The sequence below is a fragment of the Sorex araneus genome, chromosome 3 (genome assembly GCF_027595985.1).
Source record: "Sorex araneus isolate mSorAra2 chromosome 3, mSorAra2.pri, whole genome shotgun sequence".
Classification (NCBI taxonomy): domain Eukaryota; kingdom Metazoa; phylum Chordata; class Mammalia; order Eulipotyphla; family Soricidae; genus Sorex; species Sorex araneus.
Window position 1 is genome coordinate 129,131,363 of NC_073304.1, and position 17,001 is coordinate 129,148,363.

The 17,001-nt window shown below is 39.8% G+C and overlaps 1 protein-coding gene across 9 annotated transcripts in view; it reads left to right on the forward strand.

The window, feature by feature from the left end:
• The window catches only part of PLCB4 (phospholipase C beta 4), a 455,945-nt gene that overhangs the window by 43,610 nt on the left and 395,334 nt on the right, over positions 1-17,001 (forward strand). The window lies entirely within an intron of this gene.

The following is a 17,001-nucleotide window of genomic DNA, read 5'->3' on the forward strand; positions in this document are numbered from 1 at the left end:
AGGGATGTGCAATATAGAAAGAGGTTCAACCTGCTATCAGTCAGAAGTGAAAATTAAATCATCAGCAGCATAGTTTGGTAGATGAAATGGTAACAAATAAAGCAACGTCTCTCTCCAATCTGTCGTGGTGCTAATGTAGTTTTTCTCAAACTGTGACAAGGATCATTTTTCCCATTCTGCATTTGAATGATACATGTGTAAAAGACAGTAAAATATGTCACCATGTATTTAAATAAAGTATTCATCAGATGTCAAATTCCCATGAGTGTTTGTAATGTTTGCTTTCAATCTCGGTACTAATTGTTATGAACAGTAAAAATTACAGTTTACTGCCATTCTGCGGGCTGTTCTTTGAATGTCACTGCTTGAGTGTACTGAAGTAGGAAAAAATGATATCGTACAGAGAATCTTCGTATAGTTATAAGCCAGCTTCAACTCTTTCTCTCAAGGTCAAACTTGCCTCTTGCCTTTGCATCTGATGTGCTATACCTGTGGGAAAGATGATTAAGAACTTTTGCAAAGGAAGGAAGGAAGGAAGGAAGGAAGGAAGGAAGGAAGGAAGGAAGGAAGAAGGAAAGAAGAAAGGCAAAACAAGGTTAAAGGAACACTTATTCACCAATTTAACAATGATTAGTTATTTTGGGGGGCAGGGGCACAACAACTGGGGGAGTTGCTCCGTGCGTGCTTGGGGAGACGGTCTGTGCCAGGGCCTGCATTCAGAGCGTGTGCTCTAGCCCTCTCAGCCCTCTCTTCAGCCTTCATTTAAAATTTATTGATTGCTCTCCTACATTAGGCATGGCTGTTCAAGGATCTGGAGCTTCAGAAGTGAATTAAAAAGATAAAGACTCAGCTTGATGCTTATATTCTAGTGGGGGAAACAGAATAATAAATCAGAATTACATGATAATTGATAATTATTACAGGGAAGAATGAAGCAGTGAAGGGGAATAGAGGGCACAGTGGGCCTGTGTTAGACAGGATGGATAGGAAAAGGCTTCTCCGAGAAGGTCTTTAAAAAGTTGAGATATAAATTAAGATGCTTATGGAAGAGTATGTTTCTCTACTGGGGCAGACCTCCTCAGTTTATTCTGGGGTGGGTGGCACATACAAACACAAACTCTCTGAGTCTGAAGTGGTGCTATTGTGACCCCACTTGTGAAGGAAGAGCAAGGAGGCCTTTTTCAATGGAACAGTGGGACGGAGTATGGGAACATGAGACTGGAAGTGGTAGGGCAGACTAGGGAGGGTCTTGCAGGCCATCATGAAGACTGATTCATTCTGAGTGATGCCTGGAGACGTTGGAGGGATTTGAACCTAAGAGTAGTATGATGTTACTTACAGAAGACTCACTTTGCTTGATTTGAAATGGGCCATAAAGGGCAAGTACAGAAGGAGGAAGTGTAGGGAGTCAGCTGTAATTAAAACAAGGAAACTCACAGATGGTGTTCATTTGGAAAAGCATGAATGGGTAATGGAGGTGATCTAAAGCAGTCAGATTTTTGTTCTCTTTTGAAGAATGAATTAGTAGAATTTGCTCATGGGTTCGATGTATGGTAGGAGAAAGGGAGAGGTGATTCCAACTTTGAGGTTTGTCTATCTGGAAGAATAGGATCTCTGTTTTCTAGGATAGAGGAAGAATGTTTTATTACCACAGTGAAAGACAGGAGATTGAAAGTTGGCTTTGGCTTTGTTAAATTTTGAGACTCTTACTAGACATCTAGTGGGAATGTTAAGATGATGTGTGGTAGAGCTTGAGAGAGAGAGAGAGAGAGAGAGAGAGAGAGAGAGAGAGAGAGAGAGAGAGAGAGAGAGATTATAAGAGTTTAGACTTTAGAGAGAAGAGGTCTGGACTGAAGAGGAATGAAAGAGGAATGCATTTAGGAGTTGTATGTCTGAGTGAAGCTACTAAGAGATTGACCAGATAAGAAACATAGAGACCTAGAGTTCTGAGGACAGAACACTAGAACAGACAGTGATAAAGGACAGTGATATTAGGAAGAATAAACATTCAAGATCTAAGAGAGAGATAATGCAGTAGGAGGAGGAGACCAGGGGCGTGGGTATCGGAAGCCAGCCGATTAGCATTGCACAGAGGGCGGAATAATCAGAGGGCTGTCAGGGAAGAAACTGAGACTTCACCAACCAGAGTCTGACCAACAGGATGCATCCGCTGGGGTTCCTTATTGATGTATGAATTGTGAAGCGTGGAGATGTTGCGGCTGCTGCTAATTATTGTTATTTTAAGAATTCAAAAGGAACAGTGTCTTTGTCAGGAATGAATGTCAAATATATACCCTACCATTAAAATTAGATATAGCAGCCAAAAAGAGAAAGAAAAATAAATTAAAATTACTGAAAGACCATTTCTCCCATGTCCTGTCAGATAGTTTGAATTAATTACAGTGCTGTTCCATGTAGATGCAGCTGTCCTGAAGGGGATTGCACACTGGAGGGCACATCGAGGGGGAGAAAGGGTTGGAGAGAGCGGAGAGCGAGGGGAACCAGGCAGAAGATGAGCGTGTCTAACAGTGGACACTGGGACCCTCACAGGAAACCAAGAACCAGGTGCTTGGTCCACTTTGTTGAGTGTCTAAAAATATATGCTACCCGAAAAATGTTAGCTACTTTGAACAATAACTTTGTCCAGCATCGACTCGAAAACGCACTCATTCTTGGTGGATGAGTAGGTTTCCTGATACTTAAAACAGTGGACCAGGCTCACCTTCAATGTAAACAGATGTTTGACGTATGTCTCTGGGACTACTACATGTGTGTTAAATGGTTCTACTGAAAGCGTGACCATATTTGTGTCAGTTTCTTCTACAGGTACTGATTAGATGAAAACCACTCACAGCTGTGCTACCTGTCTCTAGCAAATAGTGACAAAACATTAAGAGTAAAGTTTTAAAATATAACTTTAGGGCGGGAGGGTAGGATGCTTGCCTTGAATGCGGCCTACCCGTCTTCAATCTCCAGCATCTCATATGGTCCCTGGAGCACTGCTAGGAGTGATTCCCGAGTGCAAAGCCAGGAGTTACCTCTGAACATCGCTTGAGTGTGTCCCTCAAACCAAATAGTTTTCTGTTTTTATTAAGTCAATTCATGTGAGATCTGAATGCACAAGTTAAGCAGAAATTAATATCCTGTAAATTTTTTCCTGTTTGCTATGGACACAGTGATTGTTTCTTGATTGCATGAACGATTTTGAAACCTTCTCTCCACCCCCTGCAACCCATGGACAATACACACATTCTAGTGCTTATCGAATTATGAAAGCTGGGTTCAGATAAAATAACAGGAGATTTTTTTTTTTTTCTGGCTATCGCCAAGAGTTATTTGGAAAACAGGTAGAGCAAGTTAAAGTGCAAGTTTGATACAGTGGTGAGGAAGAATGTGTGCCAGGCACGAATAAAGTAAGTTCATTCTCACATAAATATTACCCCCATTGATCCTTCGAGGACTGAGATGTAGTTATCGTCTTAATTAACTCAGGGAGTTTTCCATTATGGCTCCAAAAGCCAAGTTTTCTGGAAACCTTCATCTGCTCCATGTTGCCCTTCCTAGCAGGGCGACCTTCTCGAGCCTCTTAGCTTATTCAGTCCTGAATATTGGGAATTAAGACTACCGTGAAAGAGCCTCCAATGCGGCACCGCTGGGAAGAACAAGTAAAGAGAGGCAGCTAAAATCTCAGGGCTAAGATGAATGGAGATGATATTGGCGCCTGCTCGAGAAAATCGATGATCAACGGGATGACAGTGATACAGTGGAGGCTGTGGAATACATGGTCTCTTTCTTCCAGGTTCTGTTATTTTTATCTGTTTTTCAAAATTATGGACAAGTTTTAATAGAGAAACTTAGCATTTTTAAAAATTATTTGTAAAGAGGATGGAGAGAGAGAGAGCACAGTGGGCTATTTGTTTTGTTTGTGTAGAAGGCCTGGGTTTGATTCCTGGTATTGTATGATACTGTGATAACTACTTGGCGAGACCCCCAAGCACTGAGTCAGGTTTGACCAAAACAACAGCAACAACAATAACAACAACAATAATAACAGCAACAAACAGCCCTCAGCAAAACTAATCAACCAACCAACAAACAAAACAAACAAACAGCCGTGCATTTTCCTTATTTATTTCAGTCACTTTTGCAGGGTGGCAATTTGTAGAATAGTTTGAATCCTAGCATAGAAGATGGACGCACCCTCAGGGCTAACATGCAGATAACCTTTCAACGATTTTGTTCGAGATGGTAGATTAAAATCTTTTTATATTAAAGGTTACCATTGACAAGATGCTGAACTCTTAGCAGCCTTTATTTCAGTAGAACTTAGAACTTTCAAACGTATACTTTTTACACTTTCCCATTGATGCAGGCAGTATTGTCTCACATAGACATCTCTCTCGAGCTATGATTTTTCCTTTATTTACACTGCCTTCTGTGGGTGGAAAAAATACAGAGACTGAACAGTGTTTAGATTATTTCTACACATTTAAGATTTCTTGCAAAGGTTCTGTGTCATGGCTGGCATCTGTGAGGATAAACAGGAAATTAGAGATGCAGAGGTTCTTCTTTGTCTTTGCCCAGGCTGAACTTCTTTGCTTCATTTATTTTCATAGAACACCAGAAATCTGAGAATGGTATTTAAGCTGACCACATTCCTTTTATAGCTGGTCCACACGTGGCAGTCTGCAGATTTCCAGGTCTTTCTACTCTGTTCTCCAAATCATCAGTATCATACCAAGTGTGTTTTCATTCCTAAATGATTTAAAAGAAAGTTGAATTGAACAGTTGTGGCAATTTTTTTTTTTTTAGTTATCCTAAAACAGAGCATCTGGGACTAGAGCAATAGCACAGTGGGTAGGACTTTTGCCTTGCACTCGGCCGACCCAGGTTCAATTTCCAGCATCCCATAAGGTCCCCTGAGCACCTCCAGGAGTAATTCTTGAGTGCAGAGCCAGGAATAACCCATGTGCGTTGCCAGGCTTGACCCTCAAAAAGCAAAACAAACCAAAAAAACAACAGAGCATCTGTTTTGCCTAATGATAAATGTAGTATGCATGTTTCTCATAGAAATTTGAAAAATCTTTATCTTGTGAAATGCCACAACCCATAGATTACCACTGTTGAGTTTTTTAGTGCTTATCAGATATATTCTCTCTGGATCTACCTGCGTTCATTAAATAATGGGGTATTCCGTGTCTGCCAAACTATTTCTGAACTAGTAAGAATGCAAAGGAGCAAAAGTGATAGTATGGTGGATAGATCGTTTGCCTTGCATATGGCCGACCCAGGTTTGATTTCTGGCATCCCATATGGTCCCCCCAGCACCACCAGGAATAATTCCTGAGTGCAGAGCCAGGAATAACTCCTGAACACGGCTGGTGTGGCCTCTAAACAAACAAAACAAAAGAATGTTAAGAGGTGTTCTAGAAAGGGGGCTAAAGCTTTCCATGGTCACATGTTTAGAAAATGCCAGTGATCATAAATTTAGTGTTGTCACAGATGCCTTGGTCAGGGTTGGGCTTCCCAGGCCTGTCTTCTACCTGGGAAGAATTTCAGGCGTATCTCTCACTTAGTAGACCCACAAAACCTCTTTGGCTACCGGACGGACCTGCTACTTACATTCCTTGGGAGTGTCCTGCAAATGGCAAAGAAAATTGCATTTTGTCTTTGTGTGCTTCCTAAAATTGAGTTCTCATGCTTTGTAAACTCTGAGGATATTATGAACAAACATCTTGTGCTTTAAAAATATGTTTATTGGGGTTGGAGAGATAGCACAGCGGGTAGGGCGTTTGCCTTGCACGCGGCCGACCCGGGTTCAAATCCCAGCATCCCATATAGTCCCCTGAGCACGGCCAGGGGTAATTCCTGAGTGCAGAGCCAGGAGTAACCCCTGTGCATCGCCAGGTGTGACTCAAAAAAATATATATATGTTTATTTCCAAAAGCTGCATGCATATTTTTAATATATTTCATTTATAAAGATTCTATGAAGAAAGTTGGGGCCTAACTCACGTGAGAGATCATTTTAGTCCATGGTGATCATTTTGCAACGTCCAGTGGTAGAAAACGTTAATATTCATTTTGTTTTTGCCCTCCTCCTACCCGTTCCCACAAACCTTTAATTTTGGACAACTGCTGTTGAAGCTTGTGGATACGCAGTTCCCAGAGTCACTGCTGACTTGTTTGCTTTGGAAAGATCTGACAAAAATAGACTGCTTTTAATGCAAATAGCTGATTTTCTGCAGTGGGTGGGCAGTTCATTTAAGAATAGTGTTTCATTTATTGTATTGTAGAAATAGCATCTTCTACAGCAAGGGTCTACTCCTTATAACTCGCACTGGATTTTCTTCTGGACAGAAATATTTAGTTCTAGAATAGTGTATTGCCTCCCTGAAGTATTTTTTTCTATGAAGAAGGAATGTTTAATGTTTGTTAAAGTCCACTAATGGGCAGTGCTACTATCATGTTTTCTTTATATTTTATTGTCTAGCATGTTCCATTAAAGGAAGATATGCTTTCCCTAAAACTTAGACCAAATTGAAAACTAGTCATCATTTTGGGTGTTCCTTCATCTTCTTATTTTCCTTATCACAAAAATATCCTTGGCTGTGAAGATTTAACAGCTGGGGCCATTTCTGTCAATTTTGAAGTGTTAAGAACTAAAGATAAACATCTTTGTCTTTTGAAATTTATTTATTATTATGAATAAGGATTTCTATCAGTTTTAGAGATAGTTGAAATAAACAGCTTTTCTTCATTGTTTCACCCTGACTGATGCTGTCAGTTTCTTTGGCATGCGCAGTTAAACCTTTCACATTTTATAAACGGTCTTGTAAAGTCTTTTCTTTTATAAACAGTGTATCTGGGACAGATCTGGAACAAATTCATAGACTCTCCCTCTCTCTATTTCCTGGGCAAGTGCATCACTTATGAAGACTGGAGCTGAAAAACCTAATACATTCTTTTGGCATAGGGATTCCTTATTGGGATATGCATATTTTTGCAAGGAAAACTGAATTTGCATGCAAAAGCTTTCACTATAATTATAACAATTTCCTACCCCCACCTTGACAAAATTTTATTCAGCTTCTCAGTATGCTAAGTATAAGGTTTCCCCTTCCCTTAGAGACAGGTCTGCTGAAAAAGTGACTACAGAAAAATCTCATGCCACCTCCTGCAAGCAATTAAAAGGCTACATTTAGGGTTTGCAAGGCCTTGATATTGGGGGCAGAGAGGGATGGTACTGAATGCGTGAGTTGTCATCCAGTAGCTTATTCTTAGGAGAGCAATTAGTGGACTCACTAGAGAAAATGAAAGTTTGGTACTCAAATTTTCCCTTTTCTGAGGTCTATATTTACACTTACATCATTTAAATTGTAATAAGACTTAAAATGCCAGAACTGTTTGAGCTGAAGTCCTCTGCTTCTTTTGCTCATGCTTGCTTGCTGCTTTGAATGTTTTCTCAGATACGACACACACTGGCAGACCCCAAGAGAACATTCTTTGAGGACCTCACTGGATATTGATAATGGGTACTTCATATTCTGATAGTTCAGATCCCAAACAAAATTGTCTTCTCCATTCCAAGGAGCTTTGCTGTCTTCCGATGAAAGCATGATGTTTTATTAACTTATGTTTTTTACATTCCTGGTGTGCAAGAAAAATAAATATCTATGTTTTTGGTCAGAAAATATAGGAAATGACTGTATTAGGCAAAACCATACTTACCAGAGACACTTTTATTTTCTCTGTGAGTTCTTAGTTTTCTAATAATCCAAATTGGTAAGTGCTAAATTTTATTTGTAACAAAAACAATAACAAGTCTCACAAGGGCGATGTTATTGGTGCCCGCTCAGCAAATCAACGAACAATGGGATGACAGTGCTACAGTGCAATAGTGCAATAATAAACCCAGTTGCAAAATGGCTAAACTGATATGTAAGTTGTTAAAATATATGTCAAAATAATAAACCACATGGCTAAATATGCCAAATTGTTAAAATAATGTCAAACTTACTTAAACTTCCTCTCCATTCTGAACATTTGCCATTCAGTCTGACAGATATCCGTATTGCATCTATGTAGAATCTTGGTTGTGGGGAGTCTTGATTTATCGGACTCTAGACCAATTCCATCTGGGTCTTGTATTTGGGATTGTGTGTCATGGAGTAGGGTAGAAAGGGAAGGCTTGAATCAAGTCTCTAGAGTTACTTTTGCTGAAGATGTGAAATCTAATCTGGAGGGAATGACTTTTATTGGAGGTGCAGATTTTTAATGAGATAATCAGGGAATGACAAAGAACTAAGATCCATTCGGTAGGTAAGCATATGTTCGGAGCTAGGAGGAGGGATGGTAGGTGTACTGCGAAATTTGGGCTAGGCAGAACCAATTTGAGTAGCATTCAAAGGAGGTAGAAAATGAATGAAACTGCACGGGTTAGAGGTGAAGGTGCAGATTGAGCATGTTATGGACGGGACTGGTAGTTTGAGCTCCCTACTTTCAGAAAAAGTGCTCACTACAGCACTTGAAACTTGTTCCAAATACAAAGACTTCCTTCTTCCCCTTCTCCTATTCATCAAGGAAATGAGTGAGGACTCTAATGCAAGGAAGAATATCAGGTTCTGTTTGTGCATCAGGGGAGACGTATCTTAGTGCAGTGCTGAGCCGAGATTTTCACAACCTTCTGAACAAAGGCCTTGTCCAGGGTAAGGTTTTAACCTTATGTCTCCTGGAACCCTCCTAGCTTGTTTTCACTGCCTGCTTACCCAGTCAGAGACAAGTTTCTGGAACCATTCATGGCACCCAGAGTGAATTAATAGAACTGCTTAAGATGCCTGAGAAGTGACATTTCTTCCCGTGCAAATATGCTGCTGTAAAAGGACACGCTTCCTTCTGGCCGCCTTGATCAACCTCACGTTCAAGGCTTGTGAACAGTTAGTTGTGTGGAGAGAGTGTGCTGTGACAACAGCTACTGGTGGCTGATATTTGCTAGCGAAGCCCTCCAACGACTCTGAACTTCATACAGTAAGTCATCACAATTTCCCCTGCCTTCCTCTTGTTACTTGCTGAACATTTGTTCTACAAAGAGTACAATTTGTGGACTCTGTGTTGCTTGATCAAAGGTAAAGGACTTTGTGTTTTTCTCTTTTCTAGTTACTTCTTTATTTTAGGTAGTGAACCAAATTCTGAGGGCTAGGTTCTAAACGGAAACATTGAGTCTGTAGAACAGAAACTTTCTTAAACCTTATTTTGTTCATGTTTTATGTTCTCAAGTAATAAATTTAAACTTTAAGAGTGCTCATGCTTGAAAGAATCAAGGTCGAACAATGTATTAAATGTAGGCAAATAAGTAGGAAATAGGTAATAAATGTAGGAAAAAGTATATTCCCATATACAACTCTCACATTCTTATTAATTTAAAATGCCTCCAGAATGTTGTACTCTGAATAAAAGACTTTAACAAAACTCATTATATAGTATAATTAAAATGTAAATTTTATGTAATTTCTTTCACTAAATTCATGTGAATTGTTTCATTTATTTGAACTAGTGACGGGTATGCTTCTTTTTAATTCCAGCAAATGCTTAATAGACTGCTTAATGCTGAAAAAGTTCATCCTGATAATTTTTTTAAGTTAAAATGTTTTGACTCTGATGTTGTACCCTGGCCTTTTTCTGCCTGCCTCTTTCTCCCCGTTGCTACAGCGCCCCAGCGGCACTGGCTTGACTCTTGTTCGAATCCGTGTGTGTCCTTCCCAGCGCGGGGACTTGCCATGTGCAGCTTCCTCTGTTGAGAACATGTCTTAGAGTTTATTTCCCTACCTCTTTCTGTTGTTCATGCTTCCTGTTCCAGCCTGTCTGCCCAGAGAAGAATTCACTGTCTGCCTCTACTAAGATATGCTTCATTTTTCTTGCCCTGCTTTATTTTATTCACATAACTTGTATTACCTGTTCCTTATTTCTTTACTTACCCGAGGCTTCTTCCACTACAGGAAGATCAAGTCCTTATAACATTTTGTGCTTTGGGGGCTGGAAAGATAGTACAGCTGCCTCTTGTCTCTCATGCAGCTGACCTGGGTTCAATCCCCAGCACCTCTTATGATTTCCCAAGTGATGCCAGGAGTGATCCCTGAGCACAGGGCAAGGAGTAAGACCTGAATACCTTTGGGTATAGCCCCCAAACAAACAAACAAACAAACAAACAAAAAATTGTGCTTTGTTCAAAGTCTTGGTTATTTTACATACTAGATTTTCTAGGAACATATTTAAAAAAGTAAAAAGTCAGATGATCATTAATGTTTTTAAGCCAGTAAAAATTATTAATATGTTTTCCTGCTTTCCCCAAGATTGTCTGGAACACATTTCAAGTGCTCTCTAGCCAGTAGAGGTCGGTAGCCATTCTATGGAATAAGGTAGACTTAAAACAATCTAAGAAGAAATGAATGAATATTTGCTGAAGAGATGAACATTATGTATCTTTGAAAAAGTTTACTTTATGGTGTTTGTCGAAGTAATAAAAACCTCAGTGAAATTAAGAGTAAAATGAAATTCCCCTGAAGGATGATTTTCTTTCTTTCTTTCTTTTTTTAAGGATGATTTTCTATCAGAAAAAAACAAGACAATACCATAGATCATACTGAAACACTCATACAATATTTAAATGGTTTGATTTAAATGCCTCTTTTATTAAGGGACTTGTAGTAACATCCTACTAGTTAATAAGTGCGAGAAAAAAGTAAGATAAAAGTATACAGTATGTTGGGGGCTGGAGTGATAGCACAGCGGGTAGGGCGTTTGCCTTGCACTTGGCCAACCCGGGTTCCATTCTCAGCATCCCATAGGGTCCCCCAGCACCACCAGGAGTAATTCCTGAGTGTAGAGCCAGGAGTAACCCCTGTGCATCTCTGGTGTGACCCGAAAAGCAAAAAAAATAACAAAAGTATACAGTATGTCTAAGTTCTGATTAGTTGGTAAATCATTTGATGCCGGTGGAGGTGATATCTTATTCAGACAGCTAGATTTATCATGGATTAAATTTCTTGGCATATTAAATTAACATGCTTTACTAATATTTAAGCACTTACATTCAGACTGGTATAATTATAACTGTAGACCACCACCCATTCACTTTTTATTCACTGCATTTTATGGGCATTTAGCATTGTGCTAAAGTGCTAAGGAGAGGAAATATTTGCCCATTTTAATGTATATTTCTCTAGGAAAGATTCTTAAATTTTTTGCACTAATCTCTGAGCAGGATTACAAAGTATTTTAACTATATTTTTGGTGCATTGAGCTTCTAAATGTATATGCCGTATGGTCTTTCCTTCGTTTTCAACTTATAATTGGCAAGTTCCCATAGGAGAAAATCATTATTGGTGCTGTAAAAGCACTTCTTATCTGTCACATTTGGGAAATGAAACTTTTGTAGAGGTCAGAAGAAAGAGTGCCCCCAATTATGATGATGACTTGTACATCACAAATAGTTTAATAGCTTGGAACCTTTCTTAGTCTTCCTTTCAGAGCAAAAAAGAAAAAGGGAAGAAAAATAAAAAAAACCACCTTACTCGCTCATTAGCTCTCTTACAGTATAGTTTTAAGAAGAATGAGAAAAACCCATTTAAATGCTTTTTCAATCCACCTCTCTCTATATGCATTGTCTCTGTGATTTGCTGCTGTTTAAATTATGTATGCCCACACGTTTATTAGTTCACCTTTATTAATTGGTCAAGGTTAATGTCTACATAATGAGTCGAAGATAATTAAAGATTCGTTGGCATCCATCGGCTCGTGTTTACTCAGTGTTGTAAGTTTCATAGCTCTTCTTGTAGTGTTTCCTTAGGAGTTCTCTACCACGGAACCAGTTTTTAAAACGCAAACCATGCTTCTGCCTTAGGCAGTGTAAGAGTTTTTTTTTTCTTAATCTTTCAGCACATGACAGCTTATTAGGGAGATCAGATGATGTGCCTCTCAGAAGCCCAGGGTGTGTTTACAGACACCGTGGACAGTGGGGTGATGCCAGCCCGCCATACACGTGGCCTGGCTGTAACCCCTTCCGCATTCTGCTGTAGAGGGCTGTGGGGCCACTGGCATCTGTGCTGATGCTTGGGTCCCAGCCCTGGAGCCAAGGGTGCTGGCCTGAGAGGGATGCCCCTTGCTCTCCTTTGACGTCAGGCTGGTGTGTGTTAGGGAATCTGCCAGCCATGGAACTTGTCCAGATGCCTGTTCACTTGCAGTGCCTGTAACTGGTCCACAAAGCATATAACGACCTTGGATGTACAAAACAGGCTGGGACCAGGGAGATAGAAATGGCGTTTAAGGGTGCTTGCTTTGCGGGGGGTCCTCCCCAGTTCCATCCCTGGCAATGATCTATGACACCATATGGGTCCCCAAGCATGAATGGGTGGGTGTAGTCACACCCAACAGCCACCCTCCAACTCCCAGAATGAATTTGAAGATCATGTTCAAATCTCCTTTTACCTGAACTTGGTTGGCATGCCCCCTTTTTAAACACACTCCCTCCCCCAGCATCCTTTCGCCATCTTTCTTTCTCTCTCTCCTTCCTAGCTTGTAGTTGTCATTCTCTAAGCTAGTTCCTAAATTTCCCTCCCCTCCCTCTGCTTGATTCCATTCTTCAGGGCCAGTATTACCTTAGAATTGCATTTCCCTCCAAACTGGTTTCCCCACATCCTCCCGCCTTCCCTTGCCAGTTTTCCTCCTCCGCCCATCTTCTGGTGAGCAGGGATCGGATCCCACAGGTCTTGGTGGACATCTTTCCTGGTTTCCTGTTGCCATCACTATCACTATCATCCCGTTGATTGTTGATTTGCTCGATCAGGCCCGGTAACGTCTCCATTTGTCCTAGCCCTGAGATTTTAGTAGTCTCTCTTTACTTGTCCTTCCCAATGGTGCTGCATTAGAGGCTCTTTTAGGGTCAGAAGAATGAAACCCATCATTGTTACTGTATATGGCATATGAGTATGCCACAGGGAGCTTGCCAGGGCCAATAAAATACAAATTCGTGTTTTGAGCAAGCAGGCTCTACCTGCTGCAATGCCTCCCTGGTGCCCTCATGCCCTGGCCTAAATGTGTGGACCCTATTAAACAGGGTGAGCTGCGGTTCCTGGCTGCGTGCCGGCTTCTGCGCTGCCTGCCTCAGTAGGCCCGTGCTCTGCCTGGGTGAGGCCAGGCAGCCCTCCACTTCACCATCGCCTTCCTGAAGTCTTCATCATCCCTGATGAAATTTTCACGTGCCGGTCTTGATGGTCTCTACTGTCTGTTTTGATCTCTTGGAACAAACTTTTCCCTTTGTGGCGAGTCATCACATGTCATCGAAGACCCTATCAGTCAGTATCCAGAAGGCAGTATGGCTTCAGGCGGTTTAGTCATGCCCCTCACTGTCCCCTGCATCTCCTGTGTCCAGGAAGCATCTGACACTCTCAGCAAGTGGAAAAAATGCTTATCTTCCTGGACTCGGATTATTTCCAGCTTTCTGCCTCCTGCTTGCCCACTCCCCTGTTATTTACCACCGGGGTCCTTTGCTGGGTTTCTGTGCTGCACCAGCACCTTCAGTGATGAGAAATCCCCTCTCCAGGTTCCTGACTTCTCCTTCGGGTGTTGGATCTGCTTCTGTGTTGCCCCACCTGCTCCCTGCTTTTGCCCTACTTTCTCATCATTTCCGTGAATGGTTTCTTCTGTGCGGCAGCTTCTTTTCGCTTCAGGAGTGTCATGATGAGGCTGGCTCCCGAGGTCAGGTCCGATACATGTTTCATCAGCATGCAGAAGCCGACTTACTGTGTAATTCCTTTGGACAAACAGGTCAGTTATTGGACACACCCTAATAAAGAATGCCATGGGAGTGTTCTGAAATTCTTTTCTGTTCTGAAGTTTATTCCTGTGAAAGACAAAGATGTCATTGCAGGTGGAAACAGCATTTTGATGGAGAGTTTTGCATGAACTGTGCACATCACAAGCAGCTGTGATAAAGATGGAAAAAGGAAATCTGTTTTTGGAAAAAAAAATACACATATATCATTATGTTAATTATTTCAATTTTCCACAGTTACTTATAGGAAATTCACTGTAATTAGAGCTTATTCCTGAAACCAGATTTATGTCTATCAGATTATTATTTTCTAAATATCAAAATATCACAGCTTTTAATATTTACTAGAAGGATTTCTGTCTTTCTTTTTCGGAATTTTTTTTTCTGAAAATGTTATTTATGTTTGTGCCAGTATTTGCACTTAGAGATAAAAGTATAAAGCATATTCTTTGGCTTCTTGGTTATGGACAGATTACCTAGTTAAATTTTTGGTGTTTTTTTTTTTTATAAAGAATTTTGTTGCACCCTGACACTAACATAGACAAAAGGAACACGAAAAAAACTTTTTGGGTGTTTTTTTTTTTTGCGGGGGGTTACACCCAGAGATGCTCAGGGATTACACCTAGCTCTGCACCCAGGAATTTTTCCTTGTGGTGCTCGAGGTTTTTTTGGTGTGTTTTAATGTCACACTAGCTGTTGCTCGGGGACCAGGTGGTCCTGAATATTGATTTCATGGCTCCCTCATGAAGACAAAACACTAAAGCTCATTATACTTTGCTTTTCCTATTTTTTGTTTCCTAAATGGAAAAAAAGGACATGCATTATAAATTATTTTAAAAGTTCACTGAAACATACAATAAAATGTTACTTCACCCACAAAACATCACTGTTTCACTGTCACTGCCATCCTGTTGCTCATCAATTTGCTCCAGCGGGCACCAGTAATGTCTCCATTGTGAGACTTGTTGTTACTGTTTTTGGCATATCGAATACACCACAGATAACTTGTCAGGCTCTACCGTGTGGGCAGCATACTCTTGGTAGCTTGCCAGGCTCTCCGAGAGGGGTGGAGAAATCAAACCCAGGTCGACTGCGTGCAAGGCAAACGCCCTACTCGCTGTGCTATCACTCCAAAACACAAGTACTATAAAATAATGTCACATCCATCATATAAGACCTATGTTTAAAAAATTTGGGTATGTTGGATATATAGCTCTAATTGTTTTAACATTAGTTTGTGATTATTTTCTACATGTTTTAAACTTTTACTTGGCTTTTATTTCCATACTTTTATCCAGGATTATCCTATCTGATTTTTTTTGTCTATTGCTTTAAAATATCTTTAGTAGCTCTTGGAGATGTGACTAGTAAGAATTTGTCCTATTATAATGTAATTCAGAAGAAGACACAAATTAGTTGTATGCTCCTGATTTAAATATGCACTATTTCAAACAAGAGAAATAGGGAGATAAATTATGAGTAATGTTATATCATGATCATGTATACATTTGAAAATCAAATACATTTAAGGAAAGACTTAGTTTTGCTTGCTTTATTGTTGGCCCAAGTTTGGAGACTAAAGCATTTCCAGACCATTAACCATAAGACTTTACTCCTGAGACCACTTGTCGTAATGAGCTGTCAATTATTGTGCATCTAAGTGTAGCTAAAGGGACCATTGGGCTTGCAGTTTAAGAGCTAGTGTTTATAAATTTGCAGGAATTGAATTATAGATGTGGTGGTCCGATGCATTGCCACTACATTGTGCTCTTGTCTGGATATACTGTCTGGTCTTCAGAAGGTTCTAGTGTCCACTTAACAATGAGAAGTAGTCAGAAATGTACATTTGAGCTTATGTCTCATAGTTTTTTTTGTTCCTCAAAATGAATTTAGAGAAATATAGTTGTTTAAACCGGCTTATTCATTAGTATTTATTGATTAGTAATTTATTGTGTGCAATGAATTTCAGCCAATACTTTGGAGTGAGAGAGAAAAATTGAATGATGTGACAGTGTCCCAATAAAATTGTATTCTTAAGCACTGAAATTTGAATTTCATATAATTATAACAGTATGATATACTTCTGTGTTGAATATTTCCATCAATTAAATAGGACAAACCCATTTTAGCATATGGTCATTACCAAAACAGATGGATGATGGCAGGCTGGATTTGGCCCATAGACTATAGTTTGCCAACCCCTTGCATCGTATGTAAAACGACAATAAAAGGAAATTAAATTCTTTTTAGATTTGAATTTCACAGTGGGATTGATGAGTTAAGGCAAATAAAGCAAAGAAAGCATTTCGCTGATCGAGTAGTCATTTGATACTTTATAAATAGTGAATGAAAGGAATCATCTAGAAGGAAGAAAAGGCAAGAGAAAGTGGACTTAGTGCAGTTTCCAGTCCTGGGGGACAAAGGGTTCAGTGTGATGACTGATTCACAAACTCACGTAGAAACTCCCCAGAGCACAATCAGGATCACTTCTGAAGCATCCACGGAACTGGGCATTGTGTGGACCGCTGTATTTTATGTATCCTTTTATATACAGCATTATTTTGCTGTGTTAGTTGAGAAGTATTTTTGTAATTGACAGTTCTTCTGTGCTCTGAATTGATTTCATAAGAGTTTGTTGCTCGTGAAGTTTTATTTTAGGTATAGGAATAGAAGTCTTCTCTGGAAATACATTACAAGTTAAGCCTCCATAAATAAGATTCTTTAGAATGTTAAAGCCAGCCCCATTCCTACTTTCATGGGCCATTCTCCGAATGCCTGGAATGCTCTCGATTTGATCCATTCACGAGGCATGTCTCTTGATGGCAATTCTGCTTTCAGACCAATGAGAACACTGTGATCCAGATTTGCTGCCTTCCAGAGCAAATGCTAGACTTACTATAATAAAAGTAAAGCACTGGGACACATAGTGTGATAACTGTGAAATTGTTATTTTTTTAAAGTATTTTTCATGAAATAAGAGTTTATTCAAGATCATTCTATCTGATTTATAGTCTTGATATATGATTTAATATGTATGAAAATGCGTGCAGTCAGAAGGAAAAAAATGAATTTGTTGTTTTATTAAACCTTTTGTCCCCTAATTTTCCATTGCATAATTTATCAATTTGTAGGATAAAGGGTATTTTTATGACAAAGCCAAACAATCTTGAAAAC